The sequence below is a fragment of the Channa argus genome, chromosome 9 (assembly GCF_033026475.1).
Source record: "Channa argus isolate prfri chromosome 9, Channa argus male v1.0, whole genome shotgun sequence".
NCBI lineage: Eukaryota > Metazoa > Chordata > Actinopteri > Anabantiformes > Channidae > Channa > Channa argus.
The window spans coordinates 25,571,877-25,588,872 of record NC_090205.1 but is presented as its reverse complement, the minus strand read 5'-3'; the positions used below and the strand labels follow the sequence as shown (position 1 = coordinate 25,588,872).

The 16,996-nt window shown below is 40.0% G+C and overlaps 1 protein-coding gene across 1 annotated transcript in view; it reads left to right on the top strand.

The window, feature by feature from the left end:
* Positions 1 to 16,996, top strand: part of LOC137133263 (inactive dipeptidyl peptidase 10-like) — a 215,822-nt gene that overhangs the window by 31,780 nt on the left and 167,046 nt on the right. The gene's annotated exons all lie outside the window — the stretch shown is intronic.

The following is a 16,996-nucleotide window of genomic DNA, read 5'->3' as shown; positions in this document are numbered from 1 at the left end:
CTCCCATCCACTAGCCGACCCCAAATGTGACCTGTAGTGGGACCCATCTCCCTCTAAATGTGAAGCTGCGTTATTACATATGGATATCAGAGGATCAGTGATCAGTCACTGAGTACCTAGATAGGGACATGCATGGCTTTTAAAATCACAGATTAACTTTATTTCAGACATATTCTTTAAAGTCATGTTATAGTCGTTCACGTACATCATGGCTTTTCTGCATAGTGGGATGGAAGGGGCCGGGGAGCCAGCAGGGGGTGCACCAGCATCCCCAGCAATACTACAGCCTTCTTTGACCCTGGTCAAAGAAACACATCGCTGAAATCTTCTTGAGAAGAAGAAACTAAAATACCCATCTAGATAGTCTCCAGTTCGTTGGGCTCTTTTAAAATGTTTCAGTAATATCATTTTCACATACTAAGAGTTTTGAAAGGTACGATACGAGGAATTGCTCTGAACTACCTCCACCAGTTCCAGTAATGTATTTCTTATCACAGTTGCACTGACTGCAATGTTGGTATTAGATGCACACTGCAGCTTTTTGATACTTCCAATTTTTCTTTCTCCTAAAAATAGTTTGTACCCTGGTTGAATAGATCTTTTAGTATCCAGACTACTGCAGAACTGCAGGTCATTTCAAATTAACATTACCACGTTATTTTTCAAAATCAGGATCTTCACAGTAAAATGCATAAAAACAATGTAAACGCCAAACGATTTCAGTGCCTGGTTTCTGGAATATGTATCATTTGTAAGTCGGCGCAGTGAAATAAACAAAGAAATGACATGACCTCAGTACGTGAGTCAATTCCCTAATTAAATGAATTACTCTCAACTCCATTTAGGGTGCCCCTTCACCTTTTGCCACACATTAGAAAAATCATTTTTATATTTGAATGGCACATATGGTATTGTTTTCGTTGTTACAAGTAAAATAAGCTGCCAAGCAAATATTGCTAGCTGCACATGCAAATCTGATTATATATAGACATAATTTTTAGTCCCATGTGGTGCTAGATGACAAAAAATTGCCTCCCCTTACCAGACAACATTTTAGCCCCCAGTGCTCTATGACAGCAGTTAGATTAAAACTCCTAACCATGGTGAATCTTCTAAAACCAGCACTCTCTTCATTTAATCTTCTTGCTCCCTAACCTGATTCCTCTTCATCTTCTGTGCCGTGAGTGGCCGGGGGAATCTAATTCATGAGAGGTCGATGACAGAATGGGGCCCACGGTTCCGTTAAAAGGCTCCTGTGCTTTTGCCAATGTACAGAAATTACTGTGTAGTTAAAGTCGGACATCAAAGGCTGACCGTAACAGGAAATTTATCAAAGTGGAGTTACTGGAAATGATGTGAGCTTGAGGGAAAGTTATAAGTAAAAGTTCTTTTTTGTGCCAATACTGATAGAAACACTTCAAAAGACATGATTTTATCAGAACTAAGTGACTGATGCAACAAATGTGTTCATTTTCAGTTTGCATGTTGATTAGTGATTTGTCAACTTTTTTTGGTCAAAGTTTTTGGGCTTTTTGGAATTTATGACTTCTCTCCACAGGCTTTTTCACAGGATTTACTCTTTGATTTACGTGGTGCAACTACGTAAGATCAGTGGGATTAAAGTGGAATTAAAACCCACCATTGATTTGAAACAATTCATAAGGTTTAAACAGCAAAAGGTGAATTCGCTCAGAAGGTGGAAGTTAGTGATGGCAATCACATCACACCATTCCAGTACACCATCCTGGTTACCACAAAAATATTAGTTCTGGCTTGGTTAGACACTGTTTACAATAGTTTATACCACAACACCAATGCCATAGCAACAGCTACTATATGTATGGCTTAAATAGACGCAAACAAGATAAAAGTGCTAATAAACAGTATTCTTATCACAATGCTCATGTGCAGACCGACCATCTTGGATTTTGAGGCCGGGATTGAAGAGGCACCTCTTTCTTTTGAAAATGGAAATCTGATCTCAGGGGGGAGAACTTTCCACCTTGTAGTTCAAACGGAATGCACCATTAATATGTGGGACTCCCAGGCCAGTCAGTTAGATCTCTTCAGTCAAGTCCAGCTGCCATTGAACAGCATCTTTATTATAACCATGGTCTTGCTAGACATGAAAATTGTACCCATTTCTTTAGATTTGAAAAAGTATATGTTGTCATCATGAAAAAAAACTTCTTAGATGCTATCAAAATGTGACAAACAATCCAACATTAAATAAGAAAATATGGCTATGTATTTTTCCTGAACCCTTAACCCTTATATAAATCCTACAATATATTAAGTTTAATATTTTACTCCAGAAAGTTGGTTGACAGATAAGGAAATAATGTTCCAAAATCATAGATACGCCATGTTGTAGCCAAAAAAACTCTGAATTTGTTTCCCATCATGCATTGCCCATCTTTGTTAAGACCAGCTTGTTAAATGTGCCCATCAGTCAAACTCCAAATGTCCTCGTTGCAGCATAAGAATCTATAAAAATCCTGCAGTCGCTCTGCACAGTGCAAATGAGCCGAAGCTTAAATAACCCTGGTGATATCATCAGGGAAGTTGAATCAAATGAAAGAAAGCTGCTTTCAGACTCACTGAAAACATTATACGACTCCCTATGATCGATGAAACTGATCAGTAAAACTTGTAAAATAGTTTAATCTAAAAAAAACACATTAAATGCAAATACATACATTACATGAGTCTCCAGTATTACAAAGCAGAAAAAGTTCAGTGGCATCAGTGCACTGTACTGCTGTTCTGGCAGCAGAGCATTTGCTTTGGTCAATTTCTGGTTCATATTTTGCTGCTATTGACCTGCCTCCAGAGAGGAGCTGCCCACAACAGCGATTTCCCCCTGCAGCATGAGCACCCCTTGCCCAGGCATGAAATTGACCTTGGCCTGCAGGCTCGGTGCTGAGATAAGCCCAAAGAGGAGCGATAAAAACCTGATTCCCTGGGCACCCATGGACTGTGAGTGGTGAGACAGCAACCTTGGAGCCTTGACGTCAGAGGGGTTTTATTATCCCCTTGCTGCGATCAGGGAAAGACATGCGGAAAGTCTGAACGCAGCTCGCCTGTCCGACTGCCTGCCCGTACTCTTGTGTGGCATATTAAAATTCATGAGCCTCGTTGGTTTGAATGCCAAGGTTTACAGCAGCATTCTTCCTCTGCACAGGTCCTCGGGGATGAACACTGGGGGAGATTAGAGAAGGACGGTGGAGAGAGATATGGGATCAAGAGAGGGAGAGGGTGAGAAAGCGAGAGATATGGAGGATAGGAATAGATAAGGGAAGAATGGAGGAAAGGGGAGTGAAAGAAAATGGTTGGAGGCAGGAATATCAACCGCATTGCCAGACAGAATGTTGATATTGGGCAATTCATCAAAACCGTAGATTACATTCAGTGTTTGTAAAAGTGTTTTTTAAACCAATACCTGCACATGGCAAGCACAGTTTGTTTAAGGTTAGGGAAAAAATGTTTAAAACAAGACTTGCTGTGTGTTAAGTCTAAAGGTGAGGCAGCAATATTACATAGAAGTCAAAAGAAAGACAGACACCAGACACTGTGTGTGGTAGATTCCAAAATCTGCCTTTTTCCTTTGGCAAGTTTGCTGTCCATGCCTCATAACCCCTGCAACGTATTGCAGTTTCGTTTGTTGGTTTGTTTGCTGCAGTGTTAGCCTAAGATACTATTTCTCCTACAGCTCCTACATGATTTTTAAGGAAGCAAGCAATGTTACGGTGCATTATAGTGTAATCAACTTGAATGGAGAGAGGACAGGGACAAAAGCTACTTGACTCGAGGTGAGTTATTTATTCCTTTATTTACCGTTGATTGAGCAGCTTCGATAATCCCTGCATGTACTTGTTAAAGTGTCCAAGTGAGACAAGCAGATTTAATCTGCATCGCGACATTTCAGAGATGAAGTCAGTGGGATTCATTCTCTGAGCAAATGCATACTGCATGTTCTTGGCCATAGATGGCAAGAGTTTTCATTAAAATCCACAAACCCTGGTGGCACTGTTGGACAAGTTATGAAACAGATAATTACACACTTAGCCATAATAAGACTAAGTGTCCAACAAATCTTTTTCAGTTCTTGAAAGAGTTCTTGTTTTGCAAAAGACCAGTTATTTGCTGAAAAGGTGGACTTTTTCTAGGAGTCAAACAGATCAGTTCTGGTCCAGTTGGTCATATCAGTACATCATGGAATCTTACTGTGTGATTATGTTTACCAGGTTTTTCACAGCACGTGGCCCGATAAGCACCTAGATTTTTGTACACATTCACTCAACTCACCTTTTTAACTTTTCAGATTAGGGGTTAAGGAAATTGATGAGTGGCTGAAATAGCTGGCATACAGCACATACATAATATTTAAATGTGATATTTGAGTCCGGGAAATGGTGAGAGTGATGGACCGACTGAGGCAGTGCTAGCTGTAGAACGTGGCCACAACTGAATTCTGGTATTGAAAATACACAAGTCATGCAGAGTTATTCAATACATCAGTAAAGCACGTGGTTTTGAGAAATCATCTGAGCAAGAATGATAGGAACACATGCACTGAGACGGATAAAGGACGACAGACCGAAGGAGCCAAAGAAGTTGAACGAGATGCAAAGTTATGAAGTAGTAGCAGTGAGTGGCAGAAAGTAAATCAATTGCTTGAAGCCAAGGTTTGAAGCACTGTACTGGGAGATCTACAAAACAAAACACATTGAAGGCTTTCAGAGAGTTAGATGTTGGACTGCAGGAGAAAAAGACCAATCGATGGTGAGCTGTTGATGGTTAAAAACCTGGCAAGACATGTGCTGTGATGGATAAGGGGAAAGTATAGGTAAGTGAATGAGGAGGAAATGAGGAGTGCAAATAAGGAAAGAGGAGACAGAGAGCGAGAGAGAGAGGAGTGACTGAATGATTGGGAGACTGACAGACTGAGAAGGTGAAGAACTGACTGAATAAGGGAAAGCGACACGGCTGACTGACAGAGATAGAAAGTGAACGAAGTATAGAGTTGGTGACAGTCTTACTTAGTGAGACATTGAATGAGATGAGAATCACAGGACTGTGTTAGAACAAGACAAGTGCCCTGTAAAGACAGATGGGGGCAGTGTTGCATTGAACACTTTCAGCATTTGTCTGTGATGTAGGTGTGTGGAGGTAAGAGCGTCGTCACTGCAAAGATGTGTGGTAAGACTTTACTTTACCCATTTGTTTTGTGTTTTCAACCAATTTATAAATATAAAAAAAAAAATCAAGATATAAATCAGTTGCCTAAATCAGAGGATCCCAGCCCTGATCCTTAAGGGCCCCACCTGAACTGCTCGATTTTCAACTAACCCCACCCCCACCTTGTGCCTCACCCACTGCTGATTTACCTGGATCAGTTGTGTTTAGTCAATCAGAAGCTGAAGGACATCATCTTAGATTAGGGTGGAGTGGAAGAAGACAATTAGCTAATAAATTGGCTGATTGGAAAAAAAATGACAATATTGCCTAAAAAACAAGCAGGCAGGGGAGGCTCTTAAGGACCAGGGCTGGGGGGCACTCACCTAAATGGTTTACAATGCAACAAAACATATTTTTATGTCACTTAATTTTTCTTACAATTTTTTTTCTACAGTGAATCAAGCTCATCATATTTATATGCAAAGAACTATAGTATAGCTAGTAAATGTATGGCTGTATATGGGTTAAAGCTGCTTTCTTTTCAATCCACCCTTTTGCCTCGCTCGGTTGTTGATTGGGTCACCGATATCCACAATCAAACCTTTGCAGATGATCCAAAATGCGGCAGCTCGCCTCATTTTTAATCAGCCAAAAAAGACTCATGTCACACCTCTCTGTAGCTGCTCGCATCAGGTTCAAAGCTCTGTCTCTTGCCTACAGGGTGATCACCTCCTGCTTACCTCAACTCATTCAGGTCTAAAATCCTTCCCCTCCGCTGCGTTCTGCCAACGAACGGCATCTGGTGGTCGGAGCACCACACAGGAGACACCAAGCGAAACTCTTCAGCACAATGATCCCACGATGGTGGAACGAGCTACCAAACACTGCACGCTCAGCAAACTCACTCCCAGTATAAAAAAAAAAAAAAACTGCTGAAAAACAGAACTCTTCCACATCTTCCTACGCATTTGCATCTATTCTATCTAAAAAACAAAACAAAACAAAAAAACAACAAAAAAAAAACAACTTCCTTTCTGCTCTTTCTTGCACTTGCATCTCAGGAAATATAAAAAGCTTTCTGATAGGACTTTGCTTTGATCTTTTCTCCTTTAATTAGTATTTTGCTAGACTTAAAATGGCTAAATGTAAATGTAGTAGCACTGGGGACAGCAGCACATTAATTTTGAAAAACATTTTTTTCCCCATTTTTGCCTGATATAGGATTTCAAGTTCAGTTCAGAATGCTCCAACTGTTTTTAGGGTGTGGACTGTCTGGACTGCAGGCAGGTCAGTTTAGCACCTGGACTCTTTTACTACTGAGCCATGACAGAATAGAGTTTGACATTGTGTTGCAGAAATCATCAAGGCCTTCCGTGAAAAAACATGTCTGCATGACAGCAAATGTTGCTCCAAAATCTGTATATATAAACCTGTAATCACTGAGTATTAATGGTGCCCTCACAGATGTGCACCTTTCTCCTGCCTTGTGAGCTGATGCACCTCCACACCATCACAGATGCTGACTTTTCAACTGTGTCTTGATAACAAGTCAGATGTCTCCCCTTCTCTTTAGCATGGAGGACACAGTATCCCTGCTTTTCAAAAAGAATTTCAAAGTTTGACTTGTCAGACCACAAGGCAGTTTTGTACTTTCACTTTCTCAATCCATTTTAAAAGGGCTCGGACTCAAACAAGGTTGTGGTGTTTTTGCATTTTGTTTATATATGCTTGTTTTTTACTTCTGAAAGATTCATCTTCTCTGGGATGTTGTTTTTTTATACCCATGATACTGACCTGTTTCAGAATAACCTCAGTATTTGTGTAATGTTCCACAAGGATTATTTTTCTTTTTTTGCTGGCACTGAATTGAAAATCTTAGTTTTAACACTTGATGATTTGCTCTATCCCTAAAGGGTGCAAAATCTTGGAAGAACAGGCTACAGACTGTAATCATGCATTTATGATTTAGTACATTGAACTGGACATTCAGTTCAATATTCCGCTTTGTTTTATTGTTATGTATTAGTTCAGACCTGGGCTGAATCTGGATACACTGATCTGGATTTAAAACAGCCGTGAGCAAGTAAATAACAAAGACTTGTTCTAAAAGATCTGTCACTGTTTTGCCTTAAAATGAGAAAGGTAAAAAAAAAAAAAAAGATGTTTTCATTGTCCAAACCTCTCTTTAAATTGCACCACAATATGTGCCATAGCTTTTCTACTCTGCTTCCTTTTCTATTTTCCCGTCTGTGACATTTCCAGCAGTCACAATCATCTAAGAAGGAATTGTGTTCCAGGCATCAATAATGACACTCATATGAGTTTCAGAAATTGCGATGCCTATTTCACTCAATTATGAGTCCCATCAAATGTATACATGCTGAAAGTTAAAAACCACTTCAAAGCTGTCTTATTGCAAAACTTAGGCTCTAGGGAATTGTTGGTTGATGTAATTGCAAACAGCCAAACTCATAAATCTAACAACACACCAGACTATGACTACAGAGGTGGTTGGGAGAGATGCCAATATTAAAGCCGGAAAAGGCTGGACAGTTTCAGTATTTTTACTCCTCAATGATTCTCATACATAAAACCAATGAATTGCCTCCACTGCAGCATAATGAAATCTTGTGTTCTCATGCTACACATTGTCAGATGCTGGTGGAGATGTCAAAGCTGAGATCAAGCAAACATGTTGTCTTCCCACAGCATCAGATAATGATGCGCCAGATTGGGATGCTTTTTTACGTCCTTGGTTGCATTATATTGATGACACAGGTACCAATTGCAATCCGTATGGGGTCATTCAGAAGTGCCACCATTTGACGCCATAGGAACAACTTTGTGTACACACAAAAACTGTGTTAGGGTCAGATAAAACAGCTTAAGGGTAAGAGACAGCATTTGGTAGGGCTAGGTACAAAAACTTCAGGGTAAGATTTGGTTACAAGTTAAATTACTTCCTTACTGTAGTAACCACATGCATCATTGTATGTTATGATCATCATTAAAGCACACAGGCATCTCACACTAGAGTCAAACCTATCTAATCCAAATCTATCTTGTGAACCTGTAAAAAGTGATGATCATTTTTATGGTTTAGTGTTTTTTTCTAACATTACTGTAAAGAATAACACTATCCCTGGGCAAGACACTGAACCCCTAACAGCCCATCCCCCCTCCCCAGCGATGCAGTGTCGGTCCAAGCCCGGTAGAAATTGGGGAGGGTTGCGTCAGGAAGGGCATCCGGCGTAAAAACTGTGCCAAATCAACATGCGAACAAAACACCGCTGTGGCGACCCTCAACTTACGGGATAAGCCGAAAGGAGAGTAGTAGACTGTAAAGAATAACACTAGAAGCAGTTGTGCAACAATAACAATAAAGTAACACCTATTTAAAGCAATTGCATATTGGGTGCTGAACCCTCTGAAACTATGTGTGACATACTCTGTATGTCTCTAACAAATACAGTAGCAGTTTCGAATTATTTGCTAATACTAGAACTTGGGTGCAGACGATGTCTTACTTCGTTAATGCACAAAGGCAAGGGTTCAATCGATTCAAGTTCTAAGCTAAACCACTTTCTTGCGAAGCCTCAGCCACTGAGGTTGCATTAGAAAGTGCCCTCTAAACCCTGGTCCTAAGCCAACAGAATTGGGCCGGCGTGAACTGGAAGCAGAAGGTGCATCTAGTGTTAAAAATGTGTGCTAAAATTGGATAAGCTGCATCTTACCATTGCAGGAACCCTCTGTTACGCTAACCATGTAATTGCATGTCATAAAAATGGTGCACACCATGAAATAATCACATCAGTAACCTGTTCACAATAATTAGTTTTGTTTTATTGCAAAAACGACAGCCAGACAGAAAGGGAAGCACATTCTCTTTTGACAGCATTTTTGTGAATCTGATCACTTTTGCAAACTTTTCACCCATTGTGCAGGCTTGCATGTCATACTGTTTTACTGGGTTTGCGATAGCTCAGCTCCTGAAATTTTATCCCATGTTATTAGAGCACAAAGGAAAGATAGACTTTTTTAAACGAGTCCAAACATTTCCCTTTCTCATCATGACTTTAAATTTCCCATGAGTTTGAATGTGAGTATGAATGGTTGTCTGTCTGTGTATGTTTCAGTGTTCCTACTAAGTTAGACTGAAGTTAGACCTTTTCAGCATGTTTCCCATCTCTCGCCCGATGACAGCTGGGATAAACTCCAGCCACCCCCCAACCCCCGACCCTAAACAGATAATGAATAGATGGATTCTTGTTGTTTCAGTTAAAGTTAAAGTTAAAGTGCTGTATAGATTAGATGTTGTGTTTTATAGTTGTGATATTTAGAAACAATTTTCTTTTCATCTTACACTTATATGATCAGGAAATGAGCATTTTAATGTGGTGCCTTCTCTAAATATATCTTACTGTGGTATGATTTATGTGCTAATTATATGTCCAATTCACAGGCTTTGCAGAGATCTTATTCATAACTTAAAACCAAAATTTGGTTCTTGCAGGCTACTGTATGTAATGTTTGTGGAATTTAGAAAATCAAACCCCAATTTTTCCTTTCACAGCATATCTTCATTTTTTTTTTTTTTTGTAAATGCACTTTAGACCAATGGCAAGCTACGGTATCTTGACCATGCTGCCTTTTTACACTCATCCCATAGTGTTATCTCTTCCATTGCTGACAGTTTGGAAGCTCATTTCAGGGCTCATTTCTGTCAGTAGTTCTTTATTGAATGAGATGATATAAATTCATTAGAACGAAAGGCCAAGGAGGTACCCCCCCCCCCTTCCCCCCGCCCCTGGTTAATGTGTAGACAACTTGTAGAACAACATATTTAACAAAGGTATGACACTCTATGAGAGTCATAGTTTACAATTTGAAGTCTGAAGTCCCCTTGGGGGCGACTGTGGCGCAGGAAGATAAAGCGGTTGTCCACCAATCTCACAGTTGTTGGTTCAATCCCCGGCTCCTCCGGTCACATGTCAAAGTGTCCTTGAGCAAGACACTGAACCCCAACTTAGTTGCTCCCGGTGAGTGTTGGCCAGCTGCATAGCAGCTCCCCCATCGGTGTATGAGTGTGTGTGATTGTGAGTGTGAATGGGTAAATAAGAAGCAGTGTAAAGTGCTTTGAGTGCCAATAGGTAGAAAAGCGCTATATAAGTGCAGACCATTTACCATTTACCATTTAAAAAAGGAGTAACTTTACATGAATTTCTCAGACCTCCCACCCTAGAAAAGCCACCGTCATTTCTGCGAAATATCTGCCTTGCTGGCAAAGCTGAGCAGCTTCTGTGATGGCTGACTACTGTGTTGGCCCTGAACGCCTCATACACACACTTCAAGTGAACAGAGCCACTCATGTTCACTGTGTATGTTTATGTCGCTCACGTTCATGTGCAAATAATATCACTCTTAACGCCCTTTCATGCACCACATCGCTCACTAGTGTATTTCCATACACACTAATCAGCCACAACATTAATATCACTTGGTGAATTGAATCTAAAAATAAATGTGTTCATAGAAATATTATGAACTAATAAATGCTGATTTATCATGGTGTGTTGTTTTCATAGTGGAGTACTTTAACTTTTATACTTTGCATAAAATGTAAATAATCTTCACTTTTACTTGAGTATTTACAGTACTTGTCCATTTTGTCTCAGCAGTCCTTTCAAATCTTTTTATACTTCACAAATTAAAAGAATTTAGTTTCAAAACTGTCCTGCAGGTCTGAGCTGATCAGGTGAGGGGAAAAGTTTCATAAATCTACTCCCCAATTAAAGATGAGCATAAAAGAGAGAAGCACCCCAAAGGTGATGCGATTTAAATAACTTTTTTTAATAGGCAGTGGCTCGGAGGGGTTCGCTGGCAATTATCACTTGTGACCTGCAGCAATTATCATCTGCTCCCAGCAGACAAAAGGCAATTTTCAACTAATTGAGTGTTAAGCCACAGGAATTGTGAGAGCTTGACCTTTAAGTGGTGGTTTGGAGGAGGCATGAGCACATTTTGAGGCAATACGCTGTTTTGAAACTGTGACAGTCATCCTTACCTCTCTGACCTTAATGATGTGCTGAAAGCCTGAGGATGGAAACAAAACCCCAGGTTTATTCATTGTAGTACAGTTTATTACAAAATTTGTTTAGCCAGTCAGATTCAATTGCAGCTCAAATTGCCTATTGGTTCCAGCTGTATTAGGTCGAGTGTTTGAATGTTGACTCGATCAATTAAAGACAGCTCTCTGCAAGAGGTTTACATTCATGGCTCCCCCTGTGAGTAAGAAACAAGATACTGTGACATGCTGCTTCCTTTTTTATTGCTAAACAAATGAGACAAAAGACCCCTGATAGATTTTCAGGCATAATATTCACACAAGTATGTTTTTCAGTTAGAGATGCAGCTGATGTTATTGGAGCCATCTGCTAAAACAAAGGCTAATTAGTATATATCTGTGATTCAGGCTGCACTGCAGCATCACAGTGACTCAAGCTATTTCAGGCAGGCTGAGATCCTTGGTCCTTTCAATAATAATGATAATGGAAATACACATATATTTCAGGAACATTGAAGTTAATTTCAGTAATAGGATATATTGCCCCTCTACTTTCTAGTTCTCTTCAGTTTGGTTCAAAACAGACCGTGATTCTCCACCACACCTCACAAACTACCTACTGGCCATTTAAATGGGTTTTATAGCAAGCCAGCATTGCCAAATAGAGTTCAACCACAACTTACTCACTCGATGACTAAAAGTGCTGCTCAGTTGCTGAAAGCCACAGCATATTGCACCCACTCTAATGCTGTACTGTAGGAGCTTTCCATACTCACTAGCTCCCGCAGACCTGATTATTATTATTTTTTACTTATGACGTTTTTAAATCTGGTTTAAGCTCTAGTTTGCTTTCTCCTTCGGTACAGTACGGTTGAATAAGTCTGAGCACAGCAATGGCACTCAGACCAAGACCTTTCATTGCATGTGGTCTTGGCCTGGCCTATTGTATTGTGAAGCTGTTTTTTCAAAGTGCATTCAGTTTTTCCTGCTAGATTCTTGCTATTTTTCTTGCCATATTCCCCAGACAATCACCATGGTTATGAAATACCATTTGTGTAGTTCCATGTTTTATAGTGAGCGTTTACTCATAGTATGTTTAAAGGTACAGAACAGGAAGTACTTACTGTGTTTACTTTTGCGTCAACCACGACTCACTTTTTTCACTTTGTCTTGGTTTACTCTGATTTTTCTGTGTGTTAAAGGAATCTTACCCAGTTTCTGGCCCACTGAATCGGACCAGAACAAATGAACTGCAGATTGAAATAGTTGTTCCCATCTTAAATGAAACAAACAGTTGTCAAAATTTTCTTTAAAAAAAAAAAGTTTTGTGGAAATGTAACCATACAGCTAAACTGACCCACATCAGACTTAATGCCTGATTAAAGCCACTAGTCAAACTAATTGAAAACAGACAGGCAGCTAATATGTGTCGAGCTACACCCACTGTATCTTTTATGGTAATAATTAAGCTGACGGTCGTTACAGGTTGATAATGAGCATTTTGCAATAGCAGGTGATGCTCATAAAGGCTGGAGAGGTTAAATGATGTTGCACCGATATGTCTTGTTTATATGGTTGACTGCTTTCTGCTTGGATGCTGCCGCTGATGTTACTTTTTGTTTCTGTTATGTTTCACTGACACCATCCACTAACTAGTAACTCTCTAATTTGAAACTAGCTACAATAGTTGTTGCTCGGAACACTGAACAACTTAGTGATGGATTTATAAACAGCTTGTCCTCGAAATGTTAAGTGTTTCTGTTGGACATTTTGCTAATATGTGCTTCCATATCATTTTTGTTGGCATGGAACGTAATACTCAAATGGGTTTAGAGAGGAGTGACTTCACCAGGAGACATCTCAAATGTAGCATAGTACATTGTAAATGGTCTATAACATTATTGCATTGCTCCTCCTTACTGCTCTTTGTGTTCCTCCATCTCCTCTCTGCATGTCTGTTAATGCAACCACAGCTGGTGCTTCAAGTCTATTGATTGTATTATTAGGTGGCCTCCTCAGTCTTTGCCTTTTTTCAGATAAACAAAATGCTACTGTATCTATAGCTTTTATTGTATTTTTAGTACAAAATATTAATCCCACATTCAGATGTACTAAATGTCCTAAATACTGCAAGATACAGCACATGACGTGCCAGTGCCATTGGTATTTAAATGCCCTACGAAAGAGGTTACATTCTTTTAAAATACAAGTTACTAGCACGTTAACGGGAAAATTATATACCCAGAAAAGAGAGTGCATTCATGTAAAGAACCTGAGCCTTTCACAAACAGTTCATAGGATGTAATAGAAAAGGGCACTCTGTGCCAGCAAAGTCTTTGATTTCACTCTCACTGAAGCCAGATGAAGGAGCTATTTTGGTCACGCTGAGCATGCTGAAGGTCATTGGAGACCATGTGCTTTGATCCTCGAAAGAGATACAGCCCGATTTATGAATTAGCTAGTGTGAGGGCTGAAAGAAAACAGATTAAGTACGTACACCCATGTCTGAAATTTAGCCTCTGTGCTTCAAAGAGACCACAGTAATTTATAGATGTGCACGCATGTGTGCGTGTTCACGCATGTGTGTTTTCCTTTTCTTTTCTTTTCTTTTTTTTTTTTTTTTGTGAATCTAATCAGGCAGTATTTCAGTCGCACTGTAACTTTCAAGGCTCATGTATTAGAAATGTTTATGGTTATCACTTAAAATCAGAGATTAGTAATAAGTTAATGTGATGCCAGCAGGCTATGCCACCTGCCAGTGGGCGAGAGGTGGTGTGCACATGGAGACAGACAACTATCCATGCATCCATTATCTGTAACTGTGGGGGTGGGCTGGAGAGCCTATCCTAGTTGTCACTGGCCGGGAGGCGGAGGTGGAGCACGCCCTGGACAGGTCTCCAGTCTGTCTCAGGGCCAACACACAGAGACATACACAGACAATCAACCATTCACAGTCACATTCAAACTGTAGAAATTTCGAGTCACCAATTCCTCTAAAACTGTTTTTTCAGTTGCATTTGCTGAAAACTTTCCTGAAATATTGTGTGCTTTACCCCTCTGACCAAATAACTCATTTTTCACTGCATATAGACACGCTCATACATATTCAGCGGATGTATAGAAAGCACAGAGTGTTTTATACTACAGCACTTCAGGATATCTTGCTTCTTGTGAGAGAACATTTCAAAGCACATTCACTAGGGGATGGTCATTCAGTACTGAGTGTAGATGTTTCTGGTCCATTGCTCACAGAAATAGAAAGCCCAATCATCTGTTCTGCTGTGCTTGTGGACAGCTCAGCTTGTGTGGTCTGGCTCTGCTGATCAGTGATTAGGTCGTCAGCTGCTGACGGTCCCCGTAGATGAGTGTCGAAACATCATTCACGGTGCTGTTCGAAACAACCAACTTCAATATAAAACTACGGCCATTGTTGTAAAACAATAAACAACAAAACTGAGAAAAAACACTCAAAACAAAATGGCCTCCTAGGTTGGTCTACTCCTGAAATGCATAAACCAACCTACTCTGGAATTACAATCCAGCTTGACACAGCTTGACCTTAGCTCCCACTTTGTGACCCTCTGATTAGTTGTCATAGGTACAGATAACTTTGTTAGGGTTACATTGCATCTTCTACAGCCACACACAGTTCAATGATGCTTGGAAAAAAATCTACTTGACGTGCTCATTGAACTGGAGAGAGCTACAGTATTAAAACCATCATGCCATGTTTGTTATGATCGTAGCGAGGGAGGAAGTTGGTTTACATTTTGTGTTAACAAAAGTTCTTAGTAGTAGGAGCTTGAGGTAGATGGATGGCTCAACATTTAACATCATTTGCTTTCATTAAGACTTCATCATGCAAATCTACTACTGCCACTGTACTACATGTGTGATTCAAACAGAACAAAGAGCTGTGTCAGTGCATCATTTCATGACTGTCGTCTGAATGTTCACCTCAAAATATCCTGTCATGATTCAAAAATAGTTTCAAAATAATACTTGTAACAGTGTCTATGCTACTACCAGACGGTCACCTAGAGGTCTTCTCCGGACCTTCCATTGATATATGTTGCTACCTTCAACTCAAGCTACCCATTGTACTCGACTGCCTTCCCTTTTCCTACTCTCGGCCAGGCTCTGCACAGCACTTTAGGTAATTGTCATTATAAAAGTACAATAAATTCTCCAAAAATAGTGATTTTCTTTCCCTCCAGGACTTCATGAAACTTTTTGTGATTGTTGTGTCCTAAAATGCCTGACTTTGCGACTGCTTTTTAAATAAAAACATGATTGATTTTCAATTTTTTTCAGCAAGTTTTAAATTGCAAGGTAATGCAGAATTCACAAGGGGCTAGGTTGGATTATTTGAAAATTGAAAATTCCTGGAGGGACTGCATTTTATTTTATTATCATGTTTTCACTTACATGTGGCCTGGGACATGATGTTGCTTGCATCGGACCACTGTTTGCTGGGTTGCTGTATTTGTTCATCAAACTGTCATTGTGTTTGGCAACTATTTATTATCTTATGATAACTGCTCCACGCTAAGAGCAACAAAAACCTATAGTCAAATTACTTTTACGTCTGATTCTGCTTCTTACCCTGTTGTTTGTCGACACTGGAGGTTCAGGTACGATAGAAAGTGTCCATCAACCATGTTCTTACACAGTAAACATAGCAAGCAGAGTTTAGTTTGAAATACGCTTTCAATTCCAGTTAAAGGAAAAAGAGCAAAAAGTGAAATAGAAGCCTTTTTTCTGAGCACCCCACTGAAATCAATAACTTTTACTAAAGTTTGACCGTTTTACAATTTACAATTTAGCCATTACTCTATATAGTTTTACAGTTTTATATCTACAGGGTTATCCGTGTAGACACGTTTTCCCTCTTTGTTTCATTGGGGGTCTCTGTCGCTGGCAACTGCTCAGCACTGTCTCTCTTCTGTTTTCTCCACTGACAGCTTGTCCTCTTGTGACGACAGGTTAGTAGTTTACCAGAAGAATCTAGAGAAAGTATTGAGTATTTGCCCTTTTAAATCAACTTACTACAAAAATATGCTGTTAGTTTCCCTGACAATTGTTGATTTGGTCGCCACAGCGTAGCTACTTACTGTATAAAACATAACACATTAGGGAACCCTCCCTACCTCCAGTAATTTGAACAAAATGAAGAATGCTATAATCCCATGGTCAGTGGCTAAGGTGCAAGTGTGTGATGATGGAGCACTGCAGAGAGTGACTGTGTTTGATGCCTATAATGATGGGTCACAGGTACTGCTTTGCTTTACCAGTAGGTATCTTGATGGTGCTGCAGTAAAGGTTGGCTAGGCTGAATCTGGTTTACCTGCAAAAGGTAAATGGCAAATGATCTGCACTTATATAGTGCTTTTCCACCAATTGGTGCTCAAAGTGTCTCATTTACCCATTTGCACACACACTCACACACCAATGGGGGAGCCTAGCAGCCGGGAGCAACCGGGAGCACCTAAGCTGGGGTTGAGTGTCTTGCTCAAGGCCACTTTGACATGTGACCTGAGGAGCTTGGATCTGAAATGTAATTGTGGATGTTCAACTGAAAATTGTTAGATGTTAAATCGGCTTGCCATAAAAGTCCTTCCCAACTAACACCTCCTTTTAGTACAGAGAGAAACTGATGCCTTCCAAACCTTCTCGTCAGAGCCCATAAATGAATCTTTAGCTGTGCTTAAAGGACTTCATAAATTGTGTGGGGAACACAAATGGGTCTGG